The sequence below is a fragment of the Argopecten irradians genome, unplaced genomic scaffold, assembly GCF_041381155.1.
Source record: "Argopecten irradians isolate NY unplaced genomic scaffold, Ai_NY scaffold_0131, whole genome shotgun sequence".
NCBI lineage: Eukaryota > Metazoa > Mollusca > Bivalvia > Pectinida > Pectinidae > Argopecten > Argopecten irradians.
This window is the reverse complement of record NW_027187598.1, coordinates 39,786-64,323: the sequence shown is the minus strand read 5'-3', so window position 1 is coordinate 64,323 and position 24,538 is coordinate 39,786. Positions and strand designations below refer to the sequence as shown.

General features: G+C 34.2%; 1 long non-coding RNA gene and 2 other non-coding genes across 4 annotated transcripts; 1 reads left to right on the top strand and 2 right to left on the bottom strand.

The window, feature by feature from the left end:
• Window positions 1-5,220: 5,220 nt before the first annotated feature.
• Window positions 5,221-5,293, bottom strand: Trnar-acg (transfer RNA arginine (anticodon ACG)). Its single transcript has one exon. It is a non-coding gene; the product is annotated as a tRNA-Arg (tRNA).
• Window positions 5,294-5,656: 363 nt separating this feature from the next.
• Window positions 5,657-5,729, bottom strand: Trnar-acg (transfer RNA arginine (anticodon ACG)). The gene has a single exon. It is a non-coding gene; the product is annotated as a tRNA-Arg (tRNA).
• Window positions 5,730-6,965: 1,236 nt separating this feature from the next.
• Window positions 6,966-21,622, top strand: LOC138311827 (uncharacterized). Of its 2 annotated transcripts, XR_011206752.1 has the most exons (16): window positions 6,966-7,240; window positions 7,993-8,134; window positions 9,010-9,251; window positions 10,007-10,148; window positions 11,025-11,266; window positions 12,018-12,159; window positions 13,035-13,276; window positions 14,030-14,171; window positions 15,048-15,289; window positions 16,045-16,186; window positions 17,065-17,306; window positions 18,063-18,204; window positions 19,081-19,322; window positions 20,077-20,218; window positions 21,093-21,204; window positions 21,568-21,622. It is a non-coding gene; the product is annotated as an uncharacterized lncRNA (long non-coding RNA). The 2 variants fall into 2 exon arrangements; XR_011206751.1 differs by lacking the exon at window positions 21,568-21,622 and having other exon boundaries at window positions 21,093-21,553.
• Window positions 21,623-24,538: the final 2,916 nt, after the last annotated feature.

The following is a 24,538-nucleotide window of genomic DNA, read 5'->3' as shown; positions in this document are numbered from 1 at the left end:
ATCCTGCACATCCCGGCCATGAAACTGTAGCCTGCGTGTACGTAGCTGTTAGCCCGAGCTAAGGAAGTGTGCAACGAATTATTAATATATATAACCGTGGGTTGAAAATTCGTTTCAAAGCTGTGTGTGTGTTTTGTTGATTGGCATTCGTACCAAGTCCATGTAGTACATACCGTACTATACTATATTAAAAGAATGAATGAAAAAAAAAAGAGAAAAAAAAGAAGATTTTTTTATGTTGTATTTTCTTGTGAATCCCGAAAAATACCAGTTACGTAATTTAAAAGGTCACAATACAGGTACATAATACACATTGGGAAACCAGCTTTACTTGTTAGCTTGGTCTGTCCATATATATATACATAAATATTTACATCCCTCGATACACTTATATAAAGGCACAACGAATTTTTGTTACGGTCTTAATGGTCAGATTCAACCTTTGGGCTAAAAATCCTCCCGCGGGACACGGTTTTAAATTCCCAACTCGCGATACATCTGCATCTATTTTTCGTAGTAAAAACATGTGTTCTTTGTAGTCAAACGTAGTAAAAAAAAGTCACGTGCTTATACCTCATTCATGCCATAGGCCAGAATATACAATTGTATTATGGGTAACTAGTGATCACGTGATTTTGTGTTTACTTCCAAATATGGTGATAGTTTGCTTGCCATTTCTTCGGAGAAATTGATTTATTTGAAAATATTTAGACTCCAAAATGTTATTAATATTGCATGCATATCATTTTGACTTGCACATATGCACTGTTTTACTATATATAATGAACTGAAATGAGTTGTAAAACTGCCATTTTCACGTTTTGTAAATAAATGATATAATACGAATTGACCAATTCAATAGGTCTAACCGTCTAATCTAAAATCAGCGAAGATCGGCTACTCCTGGCTAAATTCGTAGAATTCTAAATTTATATTTACATATATTATTACCTGCTTTAGGGTTCAGAATATATACATATAACACAGAGAAAATAAGGCCAAATTATGTATAAATACCAGGTCAGAGAAATCACTCTATTTGGAAGTAAACACACACTCATGTGATCACTAGTTACCCACTAATACAATTCCATATTTATTTCGGCCAATGGCATGAATGAGGTATAATCACGTGACTTGTTTTACTACGTTTTACTACAAAGAACGCGTGTTTTGTACCATTATAGGGAAAATCCTCCGCGGATCGTGATTTCATTTCCACCATTTGAAATTGTTAGCAATACTATCATATCATAGTTTATTTTCCGTATTATAATACATGTACAATGTATGTACACATATACTAAGAAACACGGGCTTATGTGCTTACATGGCAGCTTCCCGCCTGGTAAATTGGGACCTAGGACCTAACTCATTATGCTTCGGTAGGTTCCGTACGAAAATGTATCATTTTGTTTGTCAGAATTATTCTTCATAGATTGAAAGGTCTCAAGGTCCTCTACCAATATTGTAAATTTCATGGCCCTGGGGTCTCGGAATTTTCCCCAGGGGATAGGGTCTTTACCATAGTTTATGTAGGGAAACACATTTATGAGCATTATTTGCTCAATTTTCATAGGAAGCAGATGTAATGGAATCAAATACTCTTCATATATTAAACTGGTTAAATAGATATCATCACTGGCTGATTTCATGGGCCTGATAGGCAAATATATGGTGCTTATATACAGTGTATGTAAAAATGTAAAAATTCAATACACATGAACTAGACTAAAAATGTCCATCAAGGGATTCTACTATTTCAAAAATGTTTCTTAAAATATTAAATTGTTTATATGTCTAAGCAAGATAATTAAATCAATTCATAATTTTTTTTAGTTAAACAACAATGTGCTGATGGTGTGAAGTCGTATGTTCAGATCGAGCAGGGTTGCATAATGATATGACGACATTCACAATTATAATTTCTAAATGCAGGTAAATGTAAATCGAAAAATTACCACGTTAAGAACGCATTAAAATCCTCAATATACACCGTAAAACTCATCTTGGCCATTCCAAATCGTAATATTTTTCGCGGGGGAGACCCCTGGACCCCCCAAACACCAAAATCTTGCGCATTCGGCGTTCGCAAAATAATTAAAAAATACATCGTAAAAATTATCTGAGCCATTCTAAATCGTAATATTTTTTTCCGGGAGAGACCCCCGGACCTCCAACACCAAAATCTCGACCCTTCGACGCTCGCTCGCCATTTTGCATATTCATTAATTTCCTGTTAGCGTCGCCACTGATATGGATGTGTACAAGGATTATATGTAATGATTTACGAGAAAAAGTATATAAAGTATATATGGTTGTGTGTTGAATTAATCTCCTCCTGTCTGACCTATTGCAGTTGTCTTTTGTCGGCATCATCCAGTGTCTGTTGTAAACAATTTACAATCTTCTTAATAACCAAGAACCTCATACATGGACATGTTATTGGGCCATAGCATGCTGGGATGAAGGGATACAAAGTTTGTTCAAATCAATGATCTTGACCTATGTGCCAAGTCACAGGGCTGAGACATATTTATTTGTTTGTTTAAAAGCAAAACATTATTTATAACTGTGCATATCGGAATTCTGGTGACTGTTAGACATATATATCCTGATTGCCTTCTGCTCATTCTCAACTCTCATCTATTTGTAAACAATTCAAATTTTAACAAACTTCTTCTCCACAACACGGTTTTTTCATTTTACAGCAAGTACAAAAACAACGACAATCAAATTACAATCCTGAATATTTTGTATTGATATAAATTTTTCTGCAAATTTTCAGCAAAAAAAAACATGTTTCAAATTAAATTAATACACATATTTGATCTGCATTCATTATTGAATTTAAAAAAAAAATGAAAAAAAAACTTTATATCATAGCAAACGTGCATGGTTTGTCATTTTAATCAAGGGAGATAAATCCGTTTTGAAGGATTTTCCACAAAGTGGAAAAGTTAAGATTAATTCACTCTCCATGCATTATTCAACCAAAACTTAGCCTTGTACATTTCCTGGTCAACATCAATTATAATTTCAACACAAATTTATTAGATGATGTTTCAAGTAATTGTCGAGTATATATACATGAACTTTGACATCTGCCATGGCACAACATGTAATCTTCAATTTATCAATGTTTCACAATCACAGTCTACTCTAAGCCTTCTGTTTCAAATGGTGGAAATGAAATCACGATCCGCGGGGGATTTTCCCAATAATGGTACAAAACACGCGTTCTTTGTAGTCAAACGTAGTAAAACAAGTCACGTGATTATACCTCATTCATGCCATTGGCCGAAATAAATATGGAATCGTATTAGTGGGTAACTAGTGATCACATGAGTGTGTGTTTACTTCCAAATAGAGTGATTTCTCTGACCTGGTATTTATACATAATTAGGCCTTTTGAAGAAGATCTTATTTTTTCTGTGTTATATGTATATGTTTTGAGCCCTAAAGCAGGTAATAATATATATAAATATAAATTTAGAATTCTACGAATTTAGCCGGGAGTAGCCGATCTTCGCTGATCCTAGATTAGACGGTTAGACCTATTGAATTGGTCAATTCGCATTATATCATTTATTTACAAAACGTGGAAATGACAGTTTTATAACTCATTTCAGTTCATTATTTATAATACAATAATACATATGTGCAAGTCAAAATGATATGCATGCAATATTAATAACATTTTGGAGTCTAAATATTTTCAAATAAATCAATTTCTCCGAAGAAATGGCAAGCAAACTATCACCATATTTGGAAGTAAACACACAATCACGTGATCACTAGTTACCCATAATACAATTGTATATTCCGGCCAATGGCATGAATGAGGTATAAGCACGTGACTTTTTTTACTACGTTTTTACTACAAAAAATAGATGCAGATATATCCCGAGTTTGGAGCTAAAACCGCGTCCCGCGGGAGGATTTTTAGCCCAAAGGTTGAATCTGGCCATTAAGACCGTAACAAAAAATCGTTGTGCCTTTATTTAATTGTATCGAGGGATGTAAACAAGCTAACAAGTAAAGCTATTTTCCATATGGGTATTGTGTATCTGTATTGTGACCTTTTTGGCTTTTAAATTACGTAACTGGTATTTCTTGAAAAAATCATTGTAATACAGTATAGTACGGTATGTACCACATGGACTTGGTACGAATGCTAATCCACAAAGCACACACACAGCTTTTAAACGAATTTTCAACCCACGGTTATATATATTAATAAATGATTATGGCCAAGAGGATGGAAATTCGTTGTACAAAGCAGAGTCCTTTTGCACTCTAACTTCCTCAGCTCGGACTAACAGCTACAATGTGTACGTACACGCAGGCTACAGCTGCATGGCCGGGATGTGCAGGGTCACAATTTTTAATTTTGAAATCAAATAAATAAAAACTTTTCTGAATTAACAAAATCAACGTCAAACTCTGCTGTATGGTGCCTTGCTGCATATACACAGTGCCCTATGAAAGGGTGGCCTTTGAATTCCACTTTCAAGACCAGATGTCGACATCTTTTAGTTTAGATGTCGACATCAATAACTGACAAGTCGGTGACACACCCGAGCATAAACACGATTAATCGCCGAGTTAACGACTTTCTACATAATTATCTTGGAATCATTATGTGGGCAGGTTCATGTGGTAAGTCGACATATTCTTCTGTTTATGTCGACATCTTCCGATATGATGTCGACTTAATGCCTAAAGCAACTCGATGGCAGAAATATGCCACCATACTATGGTACAAGCACTGACTTCAGTTTTCTATATTCAAAGATAGTGGCTATTTCATATGATTTGCGCATGTGTAACAGGAAGGCGACAAGTCGACAACTCGACAACACGACAAGTCGACAACACGACAACTCGACAACACGACAAGTCGACATTTTACCGCGACAACACGAGATTCTGTACGCGCTAATTAGCGTGTTTGAAATGTCGACTTGTCGTGTTGTCGACTTGTCGTCTTGTCGTGTTGTCGACTTGTCGCGGTTCGAAAACGCGACAAGTCGACATTTTAACTGTTAAATCTCGGGTTGTCGCAGTTTGAGACCGCGACAACTCGACAAGGCGACAACACGACAAGGCGACAACACAACAACACGAGATGGCCGTAATCAGCCACCATAGGTAATGGAACTAACTGTAAATAGTCTACTATGAGCTAGTCTAAAATGATAACCCAGGTAAAATAAACGAGCTTGCCAGGATTCGAACCTGGAATCTTCTGATCCGTAGTCAGACGCGTTATCCATTGCGCCACAAGCCCCATTACAATGCGTTACACGGGCTTATAAGATGAGGCTTGTTTCAAAGCTTTCTTCAATTGGTTTCCAACTGTCCTTTTTTCTATTTTATATCACCAATGTTTATATTACACTACGCTTAGACCTCACACGTATTTATCTTTCTTCTGTGTGGTGTTTTATGTGTATTATGATTCGTGTCTCGTCAATATATTTCGTGAGTTAGGTCTCTTTGTACAAGAAAATATAATGAAATCATTAAACAAGACATACTGCTGCTATCGGAGACGATCATTACAGAGACTAAGTAGTGATCACTGGTAATGGAACTAACTGTAAATAGTCTACTATGAGCTAGTCTAAAATGATAACCCAGGTAAAATAAACGAGCTTGCCAGGATTCGAACCTGGAATCTTCTGATCCGTAGTCAGACGCGTTATCCATTGCGCCACAAGCCCTATTCCAACGTAATGAGAGGGGCTGATGAACATGAGATTATTTAAATGTTTACTGACACTATAATGTCCAATTGTCCTTGTTTACTCTTTTATATCACCGATTTTGATATCTCAATAAATTTAGACCTCAAACGTATTCAGAGTTTTTCTGTCTGATTTTTAAGTGTATTACGAATCGTATGTCGTCGATACTTTTACCTCCTGAAACTTTTTGTGATATCTCTCTATGTACAAAACAAACGTATGACATAATGATGATAAGTCAAGTTGCCGGTATCTGTGGTGATAATTACAAGGATTGGTAGTAGTAATCATAGGTAAGGGATTAAAGGGTAGGCCAAATTGTCCACATGATATATACATAGTTATGTAGGTATAGTAGGAAGAGTTACCTGGATTGCCTTACATAGAAAAGAAATAAAGCGAAATAAAACAAAAAGCAAGAAACAATCCATTTTGTAAGCAACTATATGCATCTAAATTAATTGAAGAATGTTCTAAACTTACTTAATAAATATTTTATTAAAATAGTTTAACAGAAGTCATTCATAACAATGCTAAGACATATATTTAAAATATGAATATTTAGAAAGATCGATTTCTGTTGCTATATAATATGAAGCAAACATTCTGGTGGCGTGTATTTGTTCGCTTTCAAACACAGGTGCACAATGTACCAACGTGTAATCAAAGCTCCCCTAAACCCCTATTGGCCTTCCCCTAGTTTTACCTGACACACATGGAGATTGTTACAGTGTACTAATACTACACTTACATTTACGTTTGTTTCCCTTGAAACTCCTGGACAAGGGGTTACTATATACCATTGGCGTAATATCAACATGATATCGCGTCAGTGATAGTAACCCCTGGAGTGTCGAGGGTGGTTTTCGACTTGATACTCTTACGTTGTTAGGTGTATGAGAGGTCTCTACTAAGATTTTGATGTGAGAGTTCCTTGTTGTCGGGAGAGGTAACACGTGAGCTTGAGGAAGGATGGTTGATGGAGGAAAGGTTGAGTATAAGAGGCATGCGATGTTGATGTGTAGAACAAAATGACTGTCGTATAAACTACGTTTTAAAGTAATGGAAAATGTCATTGCATCTAATATGAATGTTGTCTATTTTGTCTTATTTTCAACATCTCTTTCTTAAAAATCAATTGATGGTATTAGAATTTCATGAATATTTTGGTCAATTTTTGGTGCGGAATTCAACATAAGATGGCCCCCCCCACATAAAAGTTTAGCAAGATGGTAGATCTTTATTTCTTTTTATTCACAGGTATGCGAGATGCCATTCTTCAAAATTAGTGACAGGTGACCAGACTTGAAAACTCCATTTAACCTTGACAGCGGCAAACGTTAATATATCGTATATAGCGAAATCATTTGGTTCTGCGGTCTCTATAGGATGACAACCGGATATGACGTTTTCATCATTCAGCGTCCCTGGACACCATTTGACTGAGCCCAATCTGCATGTATTTGACTGGAAATCGAGTGTTGAAGGTATTTTGCTTGTATTTTATAAATATTTGGTAGCTATTTTTAGTACGGAGGCCTTTCTGTCTTGATAACGACACTGTAAATTGGTGGATTTTGTTGAAAAAAATCACATTACACTATGTTGTTAATATAGCTTAGCACATGAACCAATATCTCAGAAAGTGATTATACAGAAGATGTTTTTGTCACGATTATGACACAGGGGCTTGGGGCAGTATGACACAGGGGCTAGGGTCTTGGCCCGGGGGGGGGGGGGGGGGGGGGGCATGTAAGAAGTCTGGTGACTTAGAATATTTAGAATATGATGTGTATTTCAATGATATTTAGTAAACTTCTCTGAATTCGCGTGATACTCTGTGATTAGGAGTTATTCAAGCCTAATAATCTCTTTCCCTGTATCTATCTATTTATCATAATCACTATTCTATTTATCTGTATATGTAAGTCAAATATTTTATATATAAATTCATCAAATGGATATAGTGTTGTTTGGTTCTGTAAAATAAACAGTATAGTCTTCTTTTTCAAAATTAAATGTTTAAGACTGGTCAGGAATAGGTAATAGATTCAGGCTGTAGGACGGTGGTTTTTATTTTGATACTCTGGGTTCCTCCAAGTATTGACACATCCTTAAATGGCCATGAACCCTAATCGATCTATATAAAAAACTTTCTGTTTTTGTGTTCATTAATCAGCTATTTAACTCTTTCATTTTAGTCATTTATTTATTAATTTATACATTTCTTCTGTTTCAGCCGAGCTTTGACCATGGTACCTTTTGGGCCGACCAGTTTAACAGCTTTTTCCTGACATGAAGACAGCGCCAAGGGGAGTTAACTCATTTCATGAAAATACTAGACAGAGTTACCTTTCCATAATTGACCTGAGTATTTAATTGTGAGTATAATTTGTTTTTTTTTTTCTCTATATATTTCTCTCATATACCTCTTTGGTTCAATTATCAGTGTTATTAATTTATTCGAGATCGATAGTCGAGTGAAATTCGAGTTATCTCCCTTCCATTGTCTGTACATTTGTAGGTCTCTGGTAAACGGGTTTTTTTAGCAGTGAGATGGTGCAAATTTAGAGGTGAATTGTAATTTTTTTACTTCCAGATCTTGTAACTGACTAGTATACATCAATATGTGAGTGAAGGATAAGTTTAATTCTATTTTTCAAAATCATTTTCTTTCTAATAGCCACGATTCTTTAGTTCTGTCCAGTTTTTCGGGTGCAAATGTTGCTCTAGATTTGATTTTATCTGTCCTTGGAATCCTTCAGAGGTTAATAATTCCCTTTTTTTACATCAATTGGTATACATTTGTAATTTTAGAATCATCTGATTCAGAAAATCAGGGCAAATTTGAAATTTTTGGGGCTATTTTGTATCCATATTTTATTAGCTGCACCGTAATTTCTCTGTGTTATATCAGATATATTATGACATAATATGTTATAATCATTTCTTTATGATATTCTATTGTTTACTAAGTTATATATCTATAGTATTGAGCCAGTTCTGGAACTTTGATTTGCTTAATTGTTCAGTTCTGGATATTTTTTGCTAGAAATTCCAAAAATGGGGGGTGGGGGTAAAGAATATGAGTTATCTCCCCCTGACCTCCAAGTTTAATTCAATTGGTCATATTTCCCTGTAGTACACTAACTATACTATAGTTATAAGTAAAAGTCAAAAGTCTAGGTTCAAATTTCATTGAAATATTTAAATTTTTATTTCAAAACTGTTTCAATTCTCATAATTTTTCTTACAGGAATCTTCATTGTCGATACGAGTACACAGCTTGCAGTACCAGACCAACCCATGCAGCGAGCAAACTCCCATTTTGGAATCAGACCTTATGGACATGTAGCTTTCCAAAAATGGTAAATTTGAAAAATATGTAAAATGCTATAGGATGACAACCGGATATGACGTTTCCGTCATTCAGCGTCCCTGGACACCATTTGACTGAACCCAATCTGCATGTATTTGACTGGAAATCGAGTGTTGAAGGTATTTTGCTTGTATTTTATAAAATATTTGGTAGCTATTTTTAGTACGGAGGCCTTTCTGTCTTGATAACGACACTGTAAATTGGTGGATTTTGTTGAAAAAAATCACATTACACATATGTTGTTAATATAGCTTAGCACATGAACCAATATCTCAGAAAGTGATTATACAGAAGATGTTTTTGTCACGATTATGACACAGGGGCTTGGGGCAGTATGACACAGGGGCTAGGGTCTTGGCCCGGGGGGGGGGGGGGGGGGGGGTACATGTAAGAAGTCTGGTGACTTAGAATATTTAGAATATGATGTGTATTTCAATGATATTTAGTAAACTTCTCTGAATTCGCGTGATACTCTGTGATTAGGAGTTATTCAAGCCTAATAATCTCTTTCCCTGTATTTATCTATTTATCATAATCACTATTCTATTTATCTGTATATGTAAGTCAAATATTTTATATATAAATTCATCAAATGGATATAGTGTTGTTTGGTTCTGTAAAATAAACAGTATAGTCTTCTTTTTCAAAATTAAATGTTTAAGACTGGTCAGGAATAGGTAATAGATTCAGGCTGTAGGACGGTGGTTTTTATTTTGATACTCTGGGTTCCTCCAAGTATTGACACATCCTTAAATGGCCATGAACCCTAATCGATCTATATAAAACACTTTCTGTTTTTGTGTTCATTAATCAGCTATTTAACTCTTTCATTTTAGTCATTTATTTATTAATTTATACATTTCTTCTGTTTCAGCCGAGCTTTGACCATGGTACCTTTTGGGCCGACCAGTTTAACAGCTTTTTCCTGACATGAAGACAGCGCCAAGGGGAGTTAACTCATTTCATGAAAATACTAGACAGAGTTACCTTTCCATAATTGACCTGAGTATTTAATTGTGAGTATAATTTGTTTTTTTTTTCTCTATATATTTCTCTCATATACCTCTTTGGTTCAATTATCAGTGTTATTAATTTATTCGAGATCGATAGTCGAGTGAAATTCGAGTTATCTCCCTTCCATTGTCTGTACATTTGTAGGTCTCTGGTAAACGGGTTTTTTTAGCAGTGAGATGGTGCAAATTTAGAGGTGAATTGTGTAATTCTTTTACTTCCAGATCTTGTAACTGACTAGTATACATCAATATGTGAGTGAAGGATAAGTTTAATTCTTTTTTTTCAAAATCATTTTCTTTCTAATAGCCACGATTCTTTAGTTCTGTCCAGTTTTTCGGGTGCAAATGTTGCTCTAGATTTGATTTTATCTGTCCTTGGAATCCTTCAGAGGTTAATAATTCCCTTTTTTACATCAATTGGTATACATTTGTAATTTTAGAATCATCTGATTCAGAAAATCAGGGCAAATTTGAAATTTTTGGGGCTATTTTGTATCCATATTTTATTAGCTGCACCGTAATTTCTCTGTGTTATATCAGATATATTATGACATAATATGTTATAATCATTTCTTTATGATATTCTATTGTTTACTAAGTTATATATCTATAGTATTGAGCCAGTTCTGGAACTTTGATTTGCTTAATTGTTCAGTTCTGGATATTTTTTGCTAGAAATTCCAAAAATGGGGGGTGGGGGTAAAGAATATGAGTTATCTCCCCCTGACCTCCAAGTTTAATTCAATTGGTCATATTTCCCTGTAGTACACTAACTATACTATAGTTATAAGTAAAAGTCAAAAGTCTAGGTTCAAATTTCATTGAAATATTTAAATTTTTATTTCAAAACTGTTTCAATTCTCATAATTTTTCTTACAGGAATCTTCATTGTCGATACGAGTACACAGCTTGCAGTACCAGACCAACCCATGCAGCGAGCAAACTCCCATTTTGGAATCAGACCTTATGGACATGTAGCTTTCCAAAAATGGTAAATTTGAAAAATATGTAAAATGCTATAGGATGACAACCGGATATGACGTTTCCGTCATTCAGCGTCCCTGGACACCATTTGACTGAGCCCAATCTGCATGTATTTGACTGGAAATCGAGTGTTGAAGGTATTTTGCTTGTATTTTATAAATATTTGGTAGCTATTTTTAGTACGGAGGCCTTTCTGTCTTGATAACGACACTGTAAATTGGTGGATTTTGTTGAAAAAAATCACATTACACATATGTTGTTAATATAGCTTAGCACATGAACCAATATCTCAGAAAGTGATTATACAGAAGATGTTTTTGTCACGATTATGACACAGGGGCTTGGGGCAGTATGACACAGGGGCTAGGGTCTTGGCCCGGGGGGGGGGGGATGGGTACATGTAAGAAGTCTGGTGACTTAGAATATTTAGAATATGATGTGTATTTCAATGATATTTAGTAAACTTCTCTGAATTCGCGTGATACTCTGTGATTAGGAGTTATTCAAGCCTAATAATCTCTTTCCCTGTATCTATCTATTTATCATAATCACTATTCTATTTATCTGTATATGTAAGTCAAATATTTTATATATAAATTCATCAAATGGATATAGTGTTGTTTGGTTCTGTAAAATAAACAGTATAGTCTTCTTTTTTCAAAATTAAATGTTTAAGACTGGTCAGGAATAGGTAATAGATTCAGGCTGTAGGACGGTGGTTTTTATTTTGATACTCTGGGTTCCTCCAAGTATTGACACATCCTTAAATGGCCATGAACCCTAATCGATCTATATAAAACACTTTCTGTTTTTGTGTTCATTAATCAGCTATTTAACTCTTTCATTTTAGTCATTTATTTATTAATTTATACATTTCTTCTGTTTCAGCCGAGCTTTGACCATGGTACCTTTTGGGCCGACCAGTTTAACAGCTTTTTCCTGACATGAAGACAGCGCCAAGGGGAGTTAACTCATTTCATGAAAATACTAGACAGAGTTACCTTTCCATAATTGACCTGAGTATTTAATTGTGAGTATAATTTGGTTTTTTTTTTTCTCTATATATTTCTCTCATATACCTCTTTGGTTCAATTATCAGTGTTATTAATTTATTCGAGATCGATAGTCGAGTGAAATTCGAGTTATCTCCCTTCCATTGTCTGTACATTTGTAGGTCTCTGGTAAACGGGTTTTTTTAGCAGTGAGATGGTGCAAATTTAGAGGTGAATTGTGTAATTCTTTTACTTCCAGATCTTGTAACTGACTAGTATACATCAATATGTGAGTGAAGGATAAGTTTAATTCTATTTTTCAAAATCATTTTCTTTCTAATAGCCACGATTCTTTAGTTCTGTCCAGTTTTTCGGGTGCAAATGTTGCTCTAGATTTGATTTTATCTGTCCTTGGAATCCTTCAGAGGTTAATAATTCCCTTTTTTACATCAATTGGTATACATTTGTAATTTTAGAATCATCTGATTCAGAAAATCAGGGCAAATTTGAAATTTTTGGGGCTATTTTGTATCCATATTTTATTAGCTGCACCGTAATTTCTCTGTGTTATATCAGATATATTATGACATAATATGTTATAATCATTTCTTTATGATATTCTATTGTTTACTAAGTTATATATCTATAGTATTGAGCCAGTTCTGGAACTTTGATTTGCTTAATTGTTCAGTTCTGGATATTTTTTGCTAGAAATTCCAAAAATGGGGGGGGGGTAAAGAATATGAGTTATCTCCCCCTGACCTCCAAGTTTAATTCAATTGGTCATATTTCCCTGTAGTACACTAACTATACTATAGTTATAAGTAAAAGTCAAAAGTCTAGGTTCAAATTTCATTGAAATATTTAAATTTTTATTTCAAAACTGTTTCAATTCTCATAATTTTTCTTACAGGAATCTTCATTGTCGATACGAGTACACAGCTTGCAGTACCAGACCAACCCATGCAGCGAGCAAACTCCCATTTTGGAATCAGACCTTATGGACATGTAGCTTTCCAAAAATGGTAAATTTGAAAAATATGTAAAATGCTATAGGATGACAACCGGATATGACGTTTCCGTCATTCAGCGTCCCTGGACACCATTTGACTGAGCCCAATCTGCATGTATTTGACTGGAAATCGAGTGTTGAAGGTATTTTGCTTGTATTTTATAAATATTTGGTAGCTATTTTTAGTACGGAGGCCTTTCTGTCTTGATAACGACACTGTAAATTGGTGGATTTTGTTGAAAAAAATCACATTACACATATGTTGTTAATATAGCTTAGCACATGAACCAATATCTCAAAAGTGATTATACAGAAGATGTTTTTGTCACGATTATGACACAGGGGCTTGGGGCAGTATGACACAGGGGCTAGGGTCTTGGCCCGGGGGGGGGGGGGGGGGGGGTACATGTAAGAAGTCTGGTGACTTAGAATATTTAGAATATGATGTGTATTTCAATGATATTTAGTAAACTTCTCAGAATTCGCGTGATACTCTGTGATTAGGAGTTATTCAAGCCTAATAATCTCTTTCCCTGTATCTATCTATTTATCATAATCACTATTCTATTTCAGGGTTGGGGTAATTAAAATATTTTATATATAAATTCATCAAATGGATATAGTGTTGTTTGGTTCTGTAAAATAAACAGTATAGTCTTCTTTTTCAAAATTAAATGTTTAAGACTGGTCAGGAATAGGTAATAGATTCAGGCTGTAGGACGGTGGTTTTTATTTTGATACTCTGGGTTCCTCCAAGTATTGACACATCCTTAAATGGCCATGAACCCTAATCGATCTATATAAAACACTTTCTGTTTTTGTGTTCATTAATCAGCTACTTTAACTCTTTCATTTTAGTCATTTATTTATTAATTTATACATTTCTTCTGTTTCAGCCGAGCTTTGACCATGGTACCTTTTGGGCCGACCAGTTTAACAGCTTTTTCCTGACATGAAGACAGCGCCAAGGGGAGTTAACTCATTTCATGAAAATACTAGACAGAGTTACCTTTCCATAATTGACCTGAGTATTTAATTGTGAGTATAATTTGTTTTTTTTTTTCTCTATATATTTCTCTCATATACCTCTTTGGTTCAATTATCAGTGTTATTAATTTATTCGAGATCGATAGTCGAGTGAAATTCGAGTTATCTCCCTTCCATTGTCTGTACATTTGTAGGTCTCTGGTAAACGGGTTTTTTTAGCAGTGAGATGGTGCAAATTTAGAGGTGAATTGTGTAATTCTTTTACTTCCAGATCTTGTAACTGACTAGTATACATCAATATGTGAGTGAAGGATAAGTTTAATTCTATTTTTCAAAATCATTTTCTTTCTAATAGCCACGATTCTTTAGTTCTGTCCAGTTTTTCGGGTGCAAATGTTGCTCTAGATTTGATTTTATCTGTCCTTGGAATCCTTCAGAGGTTAATAATTCCCTTTTTTACATCAATTGGTATACATTTGTAATTTTAGAATCATCTGATTCAGAAAATCAGGGCAAATTTGAAATTTTTGGGGCTATTTTGTATCCATATTTTATTAGCTGCACCGTAATTTCTCTGTGTTATATCAGATATATTATGACATAATATGTTATAATCATTTCTTTATGATATTCTATTGTTTACTAAGTTATATATCTATAGTATTGAGCCAGTTCTGGAACTTTGATTTGCTTAATTGTTCAGTTCTGGATATTTTTTGCTAGAAATTCCAAAAATGGGGGGTGGGGGTAAAGAATATGAGTTATCTCCCCCTGACCTCCAAGTTTAATTCAATTGGTCATATTTCCCTGTAGTACACTAACTATACTATAGTTATAAGTAAAAGTCAAAAGTCTAGGTTCAAATTTCATTGAAATATTTAAATTTTTATTTCAAAACTGTTTCAATTCTCATAATTTTTCTTACAGGAATCTTCATTGTCGATACGAGTACACAGCTTGCAGTACCAGACCAACCCATGCAGCGAGCAAACTCCCATTTTGGAATCAGACCTTATGGACATGTAGCTTTCCAAAAATGGTAAATTTGAAAAATATGTAAAATGCTATAGGATGACAACCGGATATGACGTTTCCGTCATTCAGCGTCCCTGGACACCATTTGACTGAGCCCAATCTGCATGTATTTGACTGGAAATCGAGTGTTGAAGGTATTTTGCTTGTATTTTATAAATATTTGGTAGCTATTTTTAGTACGGAGGCCTTTCTGTCTTGATAACGACACTGAAATTGGTGGATTTTGTTGAAAAAAATCACATTACACATATGTTTTTTAATATAGCTTAGCACATGAACCAATATCTCAGAAAGTGATTATACAGAAGATGTTTTTGTCACGATTATGACACAGGGGCTTGGGGCAGTATGACACAGGGGCTAGGGTCTTGGCCCGGGGGGGGGGGGGGGGGGGGGGTACATGTAAGAAGTCTGGTGACTTAGAATATTTAGAATATGATGTGTATTTCAATGATATTTAGTAAACTTCTCTGAATTCGCGTGATACTCTGTGATTAGGAGTTATTCAAGCCTAATAATCTCTTTCCCTGTATCTATCTATTTATCATAATCACTATTCTATTTATCTGTATATGTAAGTCAAATATTTTATATATAAATTCATCAAATGGATATAGTGTTGTTTGGTTCTGTAAAATAAACAGTATAGTCTTCTTTTTCAAAATTAAATGTTTAAGACTGGTCAGGAATAGGTAATAGATTCAGGCTGTAGGACGGTGGTTTTTATTTTGATACTCTGGGTTCCTCCAAGTATTGACACATCCTTAAATGGCCATGAACCCTAATCGATCTATATAAAACACTTTCTGTTTTTGTGTTCATTAATCAGCTATTTAACTCTTTCATTTTAGTCATTTATTTATTAATTTATACATTTCTTCTGTTTCAGCCGAGCTTTGACCATGGTACCTTTTGGGCCGACCAGTTTAACAGCTTTTTCCTGACATGAAGACAGCGCCAAGGGGAGTTAACTCATTTCATGAAAATACTAGACAGAGTTACCTTTCCATAATTGACCTGAGTATTTAATTGTGAGTATAATTTGTTTTTTTTTTTCTCTATATATTTCTCTCATATACCTCTTTGGTTCAATTATCAGTGTTATTAATTTATTCGAGATCGATAGTCGAGTGAAATTCGAGTTATCTCCCTTCCATTGTCTGTACATTTGTAGGTCTCTGGTAAACGGGTTTTTTTAGCAGTGAGATGGTGCAAATTTAGAGGTGAATTGTGTAATTCTTTTACTTCCAGATCTTGTAACTGACTAGTATACATCAATATGTGAGTGAAGGATAAGTTTAATTCTATTTTTCAAAATCATTTTCTTTCTAATAGCCACGATTCTTTAGTTCTGTCCAGTTTTTCGGGTGCAAATGTTGCTCTAGATTTGATTTTATCTGTCCTTGGAATCCTTCAGAGGTTAATAATTCCCTTTTTTACATCAATTGGTATACATTTGTAATTTTAGAATCATCTGATTCAGAAAATCAGGGCAAATTTGAAATTTTTGGGGCTATTTTGTATCCATATTTTATTAGCTGCACCGTAATTTCTCTGTGTTATATCAGATATATTATGACATAATATGTTATAATCATTTCTTTATGATATTCTATTGTTTACTAAGTTATATATCTATAGTATTGAGCCAGTTCTGGAACTTTGATTTGCTTAATTGTTCAGTTCTGGATATTTTTTGCTAGAAATTCCAAAAATGGGGGGTGGGGGGTAAAGAATATGAGTTATCTCCCCCTGACCTCCAAGTTTAATTCAATTGGTCATATTTCCCTGTAGTACACTAACTATACTATAGTTATAAGTAAAAGTCAAAAGTCTAGGTTCAAATTTCATTGAAATATTTAAATTTTTATTTCAAAACTGTTTCAATTCTCATAATTTTTTCTTACAGGAATCTTCATTGTCGATACGAGTACACAGCTTGCAGTACCAGACCAACCCATGCAGCGAGCAAACTCCCATTTTGGAATCAGACCTTATGGACATGTAGCTTTCCAAAAATGGTAAATTTGAAAAATATGTAAAATGCTATAGGATGACAACCGGATATGACGTTTCCGTCATTCAGCGTCCCTGGACATCATTTGACTGAGCCCAATCTGCATGTATTTGACTGGAAATCGAGTGTTGAAGGTATTTTGCTTGTATTTTATAAATATTTGGTAGCTATTTTTAGTACGGAGGCCTTTCTGTCTTGATAACGACACTGTAAATTGGTGGATTTTGTTGAAAAAAATCACATTACACATATGTTGTTAATATAGCTTAGCACATGAACCAATATCTCAGAAAGTGATTATACAGAAGATGTTTTTGTCACGATTATGACACAGGGGCTTGGGGCAGTATGACACAGGGGCTAGGGTCTTGGCCCGGGGGGGGGGGGGGGGGGGGGTACATGTAAGAAGTCTGGTGACTTAGAATATTTAGAATATGATGTGTATTTCAATGATATTTAGTAAACTTCTCTGAATTCGCGTGATACTCTGGTGATTAGGAGTTATTCAAGCCTAATAATCTCTTTCCCTGTATCTATCTATTTATCATAATCACTATTCTATTTATCTGTATATGTAAGTCAAATATTTTATATATAAATTCATCAAATGGATATAGTGTTGTTTGGTTCTGTAAAATAAACAGTATAGTCTTCTTTTTCAAAATTAAATGTTTAAGACTGGTCAGGAATAGGTAATAGATTCAGGCTGTAGGACGGTGGTTTTTATTTTGATACTCTGGGTTCCTCCAAGTATTGACACATCCTTAAATGGCCATGAACCCTAATCGATCTATATAAAAACACTTTCTGTTTTTGTGTTCATTAATCAGCTATTTAACTCTTTCATTTTAGTCATTTATTTATTAATTTATACATTTCTTCTGTTTCAGCCGAGCTTTGACCATGGTACCTTTTGGGCCGACCAGTTTAACAGCTTTTTCCTGACATGAAGACAGCGCCAAGGGGAGTTAACTCATTTCATGAAAATACTAGACAGAGTTACCTTTCCATAATTGACCTGAGTATTTAATTGTGAGTATAATTTGTTTTTTTTTTCTCTATATATTTCTCTCATATACCTCTTTGGTTCAATTATCAGTGTTATTAATTTATTCGAGATCGATAGTCGAGTGAAATTCGAGTTATCTCCCTTCCATTGTCTGTACATTTGTAGGTCTCTGGTAAACGGGTTTTTTTAGCAGTGAGATGGTGCAAATTTAGAGGTGAATTGTGTAATTCTTTTACTTCCAGATCTTGTAACTGACTAGTATACATCAATATGTGAGTGAAGGATAAGTTTAATTCTATTTTTCAAAATCATTTTCTTTCTAATAGCCACGATTCTTTAGTTCTGTCCAGTTTTTCGGGTGCAAATGTTGCTCTAGATTTGATTTTATCTGTCCTTGGAATCCTTCAGAGGTTAATAATTCCCTTTTTTACATCAATTGGTATACATTTGTAATTTTAGAATCATCTGATTCAGAAAATCAGGGCAAATTTGAAATTTTTGGGGCTATTTTGTATCCATATTTTATTAGCTGCACCGTAATTTCTCTGTGTTATATCAGATATATTATGACATAATATTGTTATAATCATTTCTTTATGATATTCTATTGTTTACTAAGTTATATATCTATAGTATTGAGCCAGTTCTGGAACTTTGATTTGCTTAATTGTTCAGTTCTGGATATTTTTTGCTAGAAATTCCAAAAATGGGGGGTGGGGGTAAAGAATATGAGTTATCTCCCCCTGACCTCCAAGTTTAATTCAATTGGTCATATTTCCCTGTAGTACACTAACTATACTATAGTTATAAGTAAAAGTCAAAAGTCTAGGTTCAAATTTCATTGAAATATTTAAATTTTTATTTCAAAACTGTTTCAATTCTCATAATTTTTCTTACAGGAATCTTCATTGTCGATACGAGTACACAGCTTGCAGTACCAGACCAACCCATGCAGCGAGCAAACTCCCATTTTGGAATCAGACCTTATGGACATGTAGCTTTCCAAAAATGGTAAATTTGAAAAATATGTAAAATGCTATAGGATGACAACCGGATATGACGTTTCCGTCATTCAGCGTCCCTGGACACCATTTGACTGAGCCCAATCTGCATGTATTTGACTGGAAATCGAGTGTTGAAGGTATTTTGCTTGTATTTTATAAATATTTGGTAGCTATTTTTAGTACGGAGGCCTTTCTGTCTTGATAACGACACTGTAAATTGGTGGATTTTGTTGAAAAAAATCACATTACACATATGTTGTTAATATAGCTTAGCACATGAACCAATATCTCAGAAAGTGATTATACAGAAGATGTTTTTGTCACGATTATGACACAGGGGCTTGGGGCAGTATGACACAGGGGCTAGGGTCTTGGCCCGGGGGGGGGGGGGGGGGGGGGTACATGTAAGAAGTCTGGTGACTTAGAATATTTAGAATATGATGTGTATTTCAATGATATTTAGTAAACTTCTCTGAATTCGCGTGATACTCTGTGATTAGGAGTTATTCAAGCCTAATAATCTCTTTCCCTGTATCTATCTATTTATCATAATCACTATTCTATTTATCTGTATATGTAAGTCAAATATTTTATATATAAATTCATCAAATGGATATAGTGTTGTTTGGTTCTGTAAAATAAACAGTATAGTCTTCTTTTTCAAAATTAAATGTTTAAGACTGGTCAGGAATAGGTAATAGATTCAGGCTGTAGGACGGTGGTTTTTATTTTGATACTCTGGGTTCCTCCAAGTATTGACACATCCTTAAATGGCCATGAACCCTAATCGATCTATATAAAACACTTTCTGTTTTTGTGTTCATTAATCAGCTATTTAACTCTTTCATTTTAGTCATTTATTTATTAATTTATACATTTCTTCTGTTTCAGCCGAGCTTTGACCATGGTACCTTTTGGGCCGACCAGTTTAACAGCTTTTTCCTGACATGAAGACAGCGCCAAGGGGAGTTAACTCATTTCATGAAAATACTAGACAGAGTTACCTTTCCATAATTGACCTGAGTATTTAATTGTGAGTATAATTTGGTTTTTTTTTCTCTATATATTTCTCTCATATACCTCTTTGGTTCAATTATCAGTGTTATTAATTTATTCGAGATCGATAGTCGAGTGAAATTCGAGTTATCCCCTTCCATTGTCTGTACATTTGTAGGTCTCTGGTAAACGGGTTTTTTTAGCAGTGAGATGGTGCAAATTTAGAGGTGAATTGTGTAATTCTTTTACTTCCAGATCTTGTAACTGACTAGTATACATCAATATGTGAGTGAAGGATAAGTTTAATTCTATTTTTCAAAATCATTTTCTTTCTAATAGCCACGATTCTTTAGTTCTGTCCAGTTTTTCGGGTGCAAATGTTGCTCTAGATTTGATTTTATCTGTCCTTGGAATCCTTCAGAGGTTAATAATTCCCTTTTTTACATCAATTGGTATACATTTGTAATTTTAGAATCATCTGATTCAGAAAATCAGGGCAAATTTGAAATTTTTGGGGCTATTTTGTATCCATATTTTATTAGCTGCACCGTAATTTCTCTGTGTTATATCAGATATATTATGACATAATATGTTATAATCATTTCTTTATGATATTCTATTGTTTACTAAGTTATATATCTATAGTATTGAGCCAGTTCTGGAACTTTGATTTGCTTAATTGTTCAGTTCTGGATATTTTTTGCTAGAAATTCCAAAAATGGGGGGTGGGGGTAAAGAATATGAGTTATCTCCCCCTGACCTCCAAGTTTAATTCAATTGGTCATATTTCCCTGTAGTACACTAACTATACTATAGTTATAAGTAAAAGTCAAAAGTCTAGGTTCAAATTTCATTGAAATATTTAAATTTTTATTTCAAAACTGTTTCAATTCTCATAATTTTTCTTACAGGAATCTTCATTGTCGATACGAGTACACAGCTTGCAGTACCAGACCAACCCATGCAGCGAGCAAACTCCCATTTTGGAATCAGACCTTATGGACATGTAGCTTTCCAAAAATGGTAAATTTGAAAAATATGTAAAATGCTATAGGGACCGCAGAATCAAACCAAAAATAGATTCCTGGAAATCCCCTTTTGGGCACAAGATTTCATAGAGAGGTGAATGTTTCGGAGCCTGCTGATTGGGTATCCAGGGTGCATCAGTTTCAAATGTTTAATGTGTGGGTTGGGCAATACATGTAGATGTAAAATATATAAAGAAATTTTAAAATTCTGTCAAGTGTGTGTCTGACAGGGGGAGGTAATCAATATTAGAATTTCATGAATATTTTGGTCAATTTTTGGTGCGGAATTCAACATAAGATGGCACCCCCCACATAAAAGTTTAGCAAGATGGTAGATCTTTATTTCTTTTATTCACAGGTATGCGAGATGCCATTCTTCAAAATTAGTGACAGGTGACCAGACTTGAAAACTCATTTACTTGACATATTGGAACACGTTATTACTTTCATTGACACTGAACTGTACAAACACGTTTATTACTTTCATTGACCACACAATATAAAACAGAACACTTTATTTACTTTCATTGACACTGGACTGTTACATTAATTTCAGTACTTTTTATGTACAGAACACGTCTTTTTTTACATGTATTTAACTGTTTACATTTCTTTGTTTTCAGAACACTTTGACACTTACTTTTGGTACTTTTGGGCATGACAGTTTAACACTTTCATTGACATGGACTGTACAGAACATGTATATTACTTTTTCTTGACAGTGGACTGTACAGAACACGTCTTTTACTAACTTCTTGACACTTTTATTACTTTACACAGAATACATTTTAGAAACACGTTTTTTTTTCTTGACACTGGACTGTACATTTTCAGAAATTACTCTTTGACAGAACACGTCTTAATTTCCTTGACATGGACTGTACAGAACATGTTATTACTTTTGACACTTGACAACACGTCTGGACATGTACTGAACACAGTCTATTACTTTCTTTTTACTGGACTGTACAGAACACGTCTATTACTTTCCTTGACACATGACTGTACAGAACACGTCACTTACTTTCACTTGACACTGACTGTACTGAACACACTTTACTTTACTCTTGACACTGGACTTACTGACACATGTCTATTACTTTCCTTTTGACAGTGGTACTGTCACGTTACACTTTCATTACAGACATTTACTTTCCTTGACACTGACTACAGACCAGTTCTATTACTTTCTTTCATTGACACTGGACTGTACAGAACACGTCTATTTTCACTTTCCTTGACACTGGACTGTACAGAACACGTCTATTACTTTCATCAATTGACAGTACTGGACTGTACAGAACACGTCTATTACTTTCATTGACAGGAAATTGTACAGAACATTGTTCTATTTGGACTGTACAGAACACTTCTATTTTTGACAGTGGACTGTACAGAACACTATTATTATTTTGATTGACACTACTGTACATAATATCAGTTACAGAATACTTTTTTTTTCTTGATTGGACTGTACAGAACACATGATATTATTACACATTTCATAGAGACATAATGTTTCAAACACACGTTATTACTATCTTGACATGGACTGTACAGAACAATTTCATTTACTTTTTTCTGAAATTATTTTTTGACACTGTGACTGTACAGAACACATCTATTACTTTTTTAAGTAACTGTACAGAACACGTCTATTACTTTCTTGACATGGTACAAGAAACGTTTTTTTCATTGACTTTCTTGACACAGTGACACGTCTATTTTTCTTTCTTTGACATTGTAACAGAACACATGTACTTTTTTTCACTTTCATTATTAATTCAATTGTCATATTTCACATTCTGACAGTACTGTCTAAGACTTTCTTTAGTTGACTGTACAGAAAACGTTCTATTACTTTCCTTGAAAGTACTATTTTAAACATTGACATATTTAAATTTTTATTTTAACACTGGACTTTGTACAGATTACTCTCTTACTTTCTTTTTACTGGACTGTACAGAACACAGTCTATTACTTTCAGACCAACCCATGTGACAGAGACAGACACACGTCCATTTACTTTCCTTGACAGTGGACTGTACAGAACACGTATATTTTCAAATGATAGTAAATTTTGTCTATTATGCTTTCTTGACTATAGGACTGTACAACACGGATATTACTTTTCCGTCATTCAGCGTCCCTGGACACCATTTGACTGACTGTACAAACACTGCATGTTACTTTTGACTGGACTGTCGAATGTTGAAGGTATTTTGCTTGTACTTTTTTACTTTCTGTATATTTGGTAGTTATTATTTCTAGTACGGACTGTACAGAACACGTTTCTTTTTCTTGACACTGATACTGTACACACTGTAAACTTTACTTGACAGGACTTTTGTTGAAAAATTACTACACACACTTACACAATGTTTTATTACTTTCACACCAGATGACACAGAACAATTACTTTTATTGAAGTGATGTACAGACAGAAGATGTATTACTTTTGACTTGACTGTACAGAACACGTCTATTACTTTCCTTGACACTGGGACTGTACAGAACACGTCTATTACTTTCCTTGACAGTGACTGGAAACAGAACACGTCTACTTTCTTGACAGTGACTGTACAGAACACGTCTATTACTTTCAATGACACTGGATTTGTACAGAACACGTCTATTACTTTCTTGACACTGTGACACACTGTGATTAGACAGTTATTGTACAGTCATATTTACTTTTTTGACACTTATCTCTTTACTATTTTTTGACATCTATATTTTTCTATTTTTTTGACATGGACTGTACAAAACTCTATTACTTTCTTGACATTGTATATATATATATTACTTTCATTGACATGGATGTATGTACACGTTATTGGTTCTTGACAGTGGATGTACAGTATAGTCTTCTTTTTCACTAAACACGTTAAATGTTTAAGACTGGTCAGGAATAGGTAATAGATTCAGGCTGTAGGACGGTGGTTTTTTTTTTGACACTGGGTTACAGAACAAGTACTTCTATTGACACATCCTTAAATGGCCATGAACCCTAATCGATCTATATAAAACACTTTCTGTTTTTGTGTTCATTAATCACGTTATTTTTCATTGAACTTTACAGAACATTTTTTTTTTTTTTTTGGTTTATTTATTCATTTATTTATTTCTTTTTTTTCAGCCGAGCTTTGAGCTTGACATGGACTGTACACTTTTTTTCTTGACAGTTTTTAACAGCTTTTTTTCCTGACATGAAGACAGCGCCAAGGGGAGTTAACTCATTTTACTTTCACTGAAAATACTAGACAGAGTTACCTTTCCATAAATTGACCTGAGTATTTATTTGAGATAATTTGTTTTTTTTTTTTCTT